The 6,000-nt window shown below is 47.6% G+C and overlaps 1 protein-coding gene across 2 annotated transcripts in view; it reads left to right on the top strand.

Moving 5' to 3' along the window:
- Positions 1-880: 880 nt before the first annotated feature.
- The window catches only part of SNRK (SNF related kinase), a 39,419-nt gene continuing 34,299 nt past the window's right edge, over positions 881-6,000 (top strand). Inside the window, exon 1 of one of the 2 annotated variants that reach the window (XM_079301218.1) lies at positions 881-1,200. The gene's annotated coding sequence lies outside the window, so the exon portion shown is untranslated. Of the gene's footprint in view, positions 1,201-1,275; positions 1,381-6,000 lie in introns of those variants that run through there. The other variant, XM_079301219.1, reaches the window with a different exon arrangement.

Below are 6,000 nucleotides of genomic sequence, written 5' to 3'. Positions count from 1 at the left end.
CTCTGAGCAACTGCTTTGCTCATCCCTTAGCTCGAACACTTCTGTATCACAACCACTCCATGTGTTTCCCTCGCCTTCACCACCCGAGCAGCTGGATCTGTGTCCATGGAACCTGTGCTCTGCCAGGTGTGTGTGTACAGGGAAACTCTGAAACCCCCGCCAGTCTGGTTCCTCGGCCTGTTTTCTCCTTCTGGCTTCAGTGCCACCCTTTCCTTTCACGCTCTCCGCTTCCAGACACTTCCACCTCGCACGGCGCTCCCACCCTTGCTGCCGCAGGGAGCCCAGAGCAGCGCGCCCCGCGCCCTCACAGCAGGCCAGCAGCCCGGGGCAGAGGCACCGCTGCCTGCCCCTGGCGGTGCAGGAGTCACCGTCCCTGCAGGTGTCTAAGGAAAGACTGGACGAGACACTCAGCGCCATGGTCCGGTTGGTTCGGTCACGGGCTGGACGATCTCAGAAGTCTTTGCCAAGCTATTTGATTATGTGATCGCTATACTCCCATTTATACGCTATTATTTCTACCCAGGAATCACAGGCGTGGCCCTTTCACGACTTTAAGCAGCCCTCCAGCCCAGCATCCCCTCCAGAGGGCAGGGGGCCGCCACGCAGCTGGCGGACGCACGGGCTTCTTCACCCTCTCCTCAGACCTTCAGCGCGTCGCCCTCCACTCTTATTTCTTCCATGTTTGAGGGGAATTGCCCAAGACACTCACGAAACCGAAGCCCAGGGCGGGCCGAACCGGGCGGTCCCGCCGCCCTCCGCTCCCCTCAGGCGCCCCGTCCCCAGCCCGCCCCACGGCCGCCATTGGCCCCCGCCGTGACTGCGCTTGGCGCGCGGCCGCCCCTCCCCTCCCCGCCGCGCGGCGCAGGCGCGCGTTGGCCCCGCCCCGCCCCTCGCGGCCCCGCGCGAGCCGCGGCCGTTGTTGTCAGTCGCGACTCGGAGGCGCAGCAGGAGCGGCCGCAGCGCCGGGTCCCGTCCGAGCGCAGCGCGGGCGAGGGGCGCGACACGCCGCAGCGCCGCCGGCCTTCCCCGCTGCGCTCTTGGACCCTCTCCGTCCCCTCCTGTGTCCCTCCTTCCCTCCCCGCTGAGCTCCCCGTCCCCGCCGCCGCTCCCGAGGGCAGTCGCAGCGGGCGCTGCCCATGCAGGGGGCGGCGCGGGGCGCGGCGCCCCGAGGAGACGCCGCCGCTGCCGCCGCTGCGGGCAGTAAGTTGCCGGCGGGGTTGGGCCGCGTTCGGCTCGGGCTGGGCCGGTGGGGTGTGGTGGGTTCCTTCCTCCCCCTCCCTGCGCCTTCCCGTTCCTCCCGGAGCCGGCCGAGCCCAATGGCGGCCTCGGCCCGGAGGGAGGAGGAGGCGGTGAGGGGACGTTTCCCGGCCGCCGCCGAAGGTCGGTGTGTCGGTGCTGGCAGGGCTGGAGGGGAGGCTGGGGGAAGGGAGGGGAGATCCTGCGGGCTCCCGGGATGCGGGTGTTCATGCGGGATCGGCGGGCTGCCCGGACGCGGGTGTTCCTGCAGGGACGATGGGCTCCCCGGACGCGGGTGTCGGTGCGGGGACAGCGGGCTCCCGGGGTGCGGTGTTGTGCGGGGACGGCGGGCTGCCAGGAGCCTGCCGTGCCCCCGGAGTGTCCGTGCGACACGGCCCCGTGTGACCGCGGTGACACCCGGCCCCGCGCGTGTGACCGGAGTGACACCGCTCCGCTCGCCACTCCCCCGCCGCTGCCGCTGCCCGCGCCGGCCCCGCCGCCTGTGCTCTGTTGCTGGGAAGGGAAAAAAAAAATAAACAAGCGAGGCGAGAGCCCCGCGGTCCGGCCGCGGGTGCGTTTTCGGGGAATGACGGTGCATCTCGCCCCTCGGAATCCGGTGCGTAGCCAACAGGTTTTCCTTCGTCTCCTTGTGCCCAGGGCTGGAGCGTGCCCCGCCTGACAGAGGCTGGAAGTATCCCTCGGTCTTTGTCAGTACGTGCCTTGCTTGCTGTCAGTACACTCACTACGTTGAATTCACTGCTTAAAGATTAGTATAGAAATTGGTAGAATAACCAGCAAGGTCCCGCATAAAGGTCTTTGTGCTTGCTGTCAGCTGAGTTTTGGAACCTAGGTGTTTAAATTAATGGAAGATGACTTTTAAAGATAGTCGATGTGCAGTTTTGGTGATAGTTGAAGGGCAGATACATGTGGTTCGTTTTATTTGTTTTGGTTTGGTTGGGGTTTTTTGGGGGTTTCTTTTTTTGTTTTGTTTTGTTTTTGTAAGTAGTGTGAGTAAAGTTAAAGTGTTAGCGAGCATCCACTAGCGCAAACCCCCCTATATTGGCCAGAGGATGTTTGGTGACAAAACTGACCTATTTTCAGATTGGATATTTTATTGGCAAGAGATGCTAGTGTACCTGTGAAGGAGAAACCTTTATGTGGGATACGTGCTTTGGGTTTTTGCTTATTCATAGGTAGTTTGTTATTGATCATCTCACTTCCAAGAGCTTGTTATGAGCAGATGAGGGCAAAGCAGTGGTTTCTTCGGTGGTACCATTGCAGTTACTGGGAGCGTACTGTATGATTTTCAGCCATCTAGCATGAATGAAGTGCATGCAAATATGCTTACGCCTGCCCTCTGTAGTGCAGTCACTACTTAGTCATATCTGCTGCTTTTTTGGAGTTGTTTATTATGGATATATTTAGATCTTCAGGCTCTGGGGAAGGACCAGTTTAACAAATCTCTGCAAAGTTAAATCTGTAGAGAAGTGTTTACTAGCAAATATTTATTGTGTTGGAATTAAGCATTTCTTTCAAGGCATGCACCATTATGAACTGGGTTAAGGAATGTTGGGATTTTTTTGGCAGATATATCACGGTGGGAAATTGGCTTGTGGTTGTTTTTGTACTGTTGCTGATCCTTAGAAGGAGTCTGAAATGCATAAGAACTAACAATCATTGCCAAACAGTGCAATCAAATTTTACCTTGTGAACCGTGTCAAAAGGCTTACTTAGACTAGTATCTGCCCCTTTTACTTGTAGTGCATACAGCATCCAGATTAGGGGACTTAGTAATGAAGAGTAAGGAGGAGAAGGTCCAGTCTTGTCTCTTATTTTTCCTGAATATCCTAAATGACCAGAAAAGTGGTAGAATGATGACATGATTTTTTTCAGGTGATTGGAAAGAGAAGCTAACCTGACTGCTGGAGCTTTGCCTGGTAGGCAAGGTAGCATCTAAGACAGCACATTCATCTGGCTCTTTTGAGAGAGTCTTTATGATGCACACTTGAGGCTTTCATGAAAAACAGGGAAAAGGGAGAATTGCATCTGAAGTGTACTTACTGTGTTACGGTTTTTGTTTTTATTTTACACAATTGAGAATCAAGAAAGTAGAGTTTGAGTGCTGGACACTCTACAAGTTACTGCTGTTCCTTGAATCACCCTGCTATGACAGCTGATACTGTCGTGTGGTATGTGTGGTTACACTGTAATAAATAGTCTGCTTTCCGATTATTTTAAAGAAATCACATGTTAAGGGTGTGCATGCTAATATGCTACTGCAGATACTCTTTTACTTGCAGTAGTTAACTTGTGTGCTGTTCTGACCAACGTGGTCTCTTGTAACTGCTTTGTAATCATACTTGAATAATTCTTTTGCAGTCTACACCTTCATTGTATCATTGTCCCTTTTGTCCCACTGGCAACTGTAATGCCAAAGTAGCATTTTCGTCTTGCTTGGCCTGCCTTGCTTTCAAGGGCACAGTATCCTGGTGGAGTGAGGTTTTTTTCCCTCACAATGTGTCTCTTGTGAAAGAATGCACTTCCTTTTTTGGATTTTCAAAATTTCACTGACGTGCTGTAGCTGTAAAGCTTATTGGTGAACTTCTGTCCATTCCTACTTAAGTATAGTGTTTTCTCATTATGTCTTAAAGTAAGAAACCAATGAAACATGGTTTAGATCAGGGATATAGGGCTGAACTGCAGTTTATGATGAATGTAGTAATGTTAAATTGCATAAGCTCTTAACTTTAGTAGCCTGTGAAGTTCTGCCCATTTTCTGTATCATATTATTTTCAAGCACCTAACTGAAATGCTACAGCTGCTCTAATAAAGTACCTGTTTTAATACATCTAACAGTATTATGTAAGAGCTTAAGAGGATTAGAAAAAAATGTATATTCCCTTAAAATGCCAAGATAACTCACCCTGGCAGAGTTCTCGTACTCATAAGTTGATTGAGTCACCAGTGTTAAGAACTTAATGAGAAATAATTATACTTGCAAAGTATAAAACAGAGCATGTTCACTTTCTGAGAAGCTGAATCCTTCTGTTATAATGATCTACAACAGTGCTGAGACACAAATTTTGCACTGTATTTGACTGCCTGGTTTCTTTATTTATCACTGAGCTTTTCTGCAGCAGTCTGGTATCTAGTTACTGACTGGACTTTACTTGAGAGATGATAGCATAGACTTTTATAATCTTAGCTCATGTTAGAATGTGGCAAATTTCAGGTGTGTGGCTGTTCCTGACTAATTTAGGATAAATGAGAGTAAACTATTGAAAATTACCAACTGTAGGTTGGAATAGATCTATGTATCAAGATTTAATCGGTTTGTATCCTAGGTGGAAAACGTCAGTCTCAGACCAGCCACTTAAGTCAATTCCATACTTGAATTTTATGTTACTAGATGTATTGCTAAGCAAACAAAACTACCTGCTATTTGACCTTGAAGATATTAAGAAATTCAATAGAAGTTGTTATTGCTAAGGGTATGCACACATACATGTCTGTGTACTTGTGTTTGAGATGTTGTATGTTGCTTTCACCTCTCTTGATACAGAAAAAAACCATGTTTGTGGTTCTGAATTCAAACACAACAAAGATGTAGTTGTTAAAACATTGAAATGTTATGCCACACTGAAGTGTTCATTGATTAATGGCATAATGTTTAGAGATCCTGTTAATGGTCTTGGCTGCACTGCCTGGCGTGACAAAACATGTGGTAATGTTAATAAATAGATATTTGAAAAAGGTGAAATAATTCTGAGAATTCACAAACATGAAGTAGATGAAAAAGCTTCTCTAACAGTGTTTAATTTGGTGGAGAAATCTGAGTTTTCTGCTTTCTGCAAAGTTCCTGTTGTAAGTTTCCTAGATGTGCAAAATATTTCAACATCAGTTTCATCTTCATAGTTATTTTGGAGGAAGAAAAAAGAAGAAGAAAAAGAAAATTATGGGAAAAAAGCTTGGAAACGTACAATTCTGGGCTAGGGAATCCAACTACCATGAGTTATCTCTGTTGCTTATACAGTTGTTGACTGAAATACCAGATCTTGATTGGTTAAATATATGGATGTCTGTAACTCAGATATCTGTGCTAATTTTCTGTAGCTGAGGAAAAATTTTTCTGTTAGTGGCAAGTGCAAAACACGAGAACTTAATTTGAAACTTACTTTTCTATATATTATGACATCACAGGGTCTGAACAAAGTTTTATAGCTGGTTTACAGATACAGAGAGAAAGTCCTAGCAGATATCACAAAAACTTAGAGCAAGTCTTTTTAAAGATGCTATCATATACTACTATGCAGAAGATCATTTATGAGATGTGGCTATTCAGGAAGATCTGGTATTTTTCTATACAATAATACTTCAAGAGCAGCTTCAGAACTTAAGTGCTGTATTGCTGAAGTCTCTGGTATGTAAACAGAGTTGTGTCTTTTGCTTTTTTTTTTTTTCTCTTTAAAAATGAAAGACCACATGCTGGCCTTTGAGAGAAGGCATAAGAGGAAAACAGATACAACATGAGATTAATTGCTTTTGGAGCTATGACTGGTGTGAGGATTTTAAATGGTGTAAAGCTATTGCTGAGTTCTTAAATCCATAGGGCAGCTTATATTTGTCTTGTGTAATACCTCCTCTTAGAAATGGAAAGTACTTGTGAACTGCAGCGAATTATCAGCAAGGTTGTGAAAGTACTTTGGGCTTTTAACATATTTCACAACTGGAACCAGTGCCAGTAACTACCGGCGATGGGTTTGC

The sequence above is a fragment of the Erithacus rubecula genome (genome assembly GCF_903797595.1).
Source record: "Erithacus rubecula genome assembly, chromosome: 3".
Taxonomy (NCBI): Eukaryota; Metazoa; Chordata; class Aves; order Passeriformes; family Muscicapidae; genus Erithacus; species Erithacus rubecula.
Note: the sequence above shows the minus strand (reverse complement) of the source record. Positions and strands in the feature narration are given on the sequence as shown.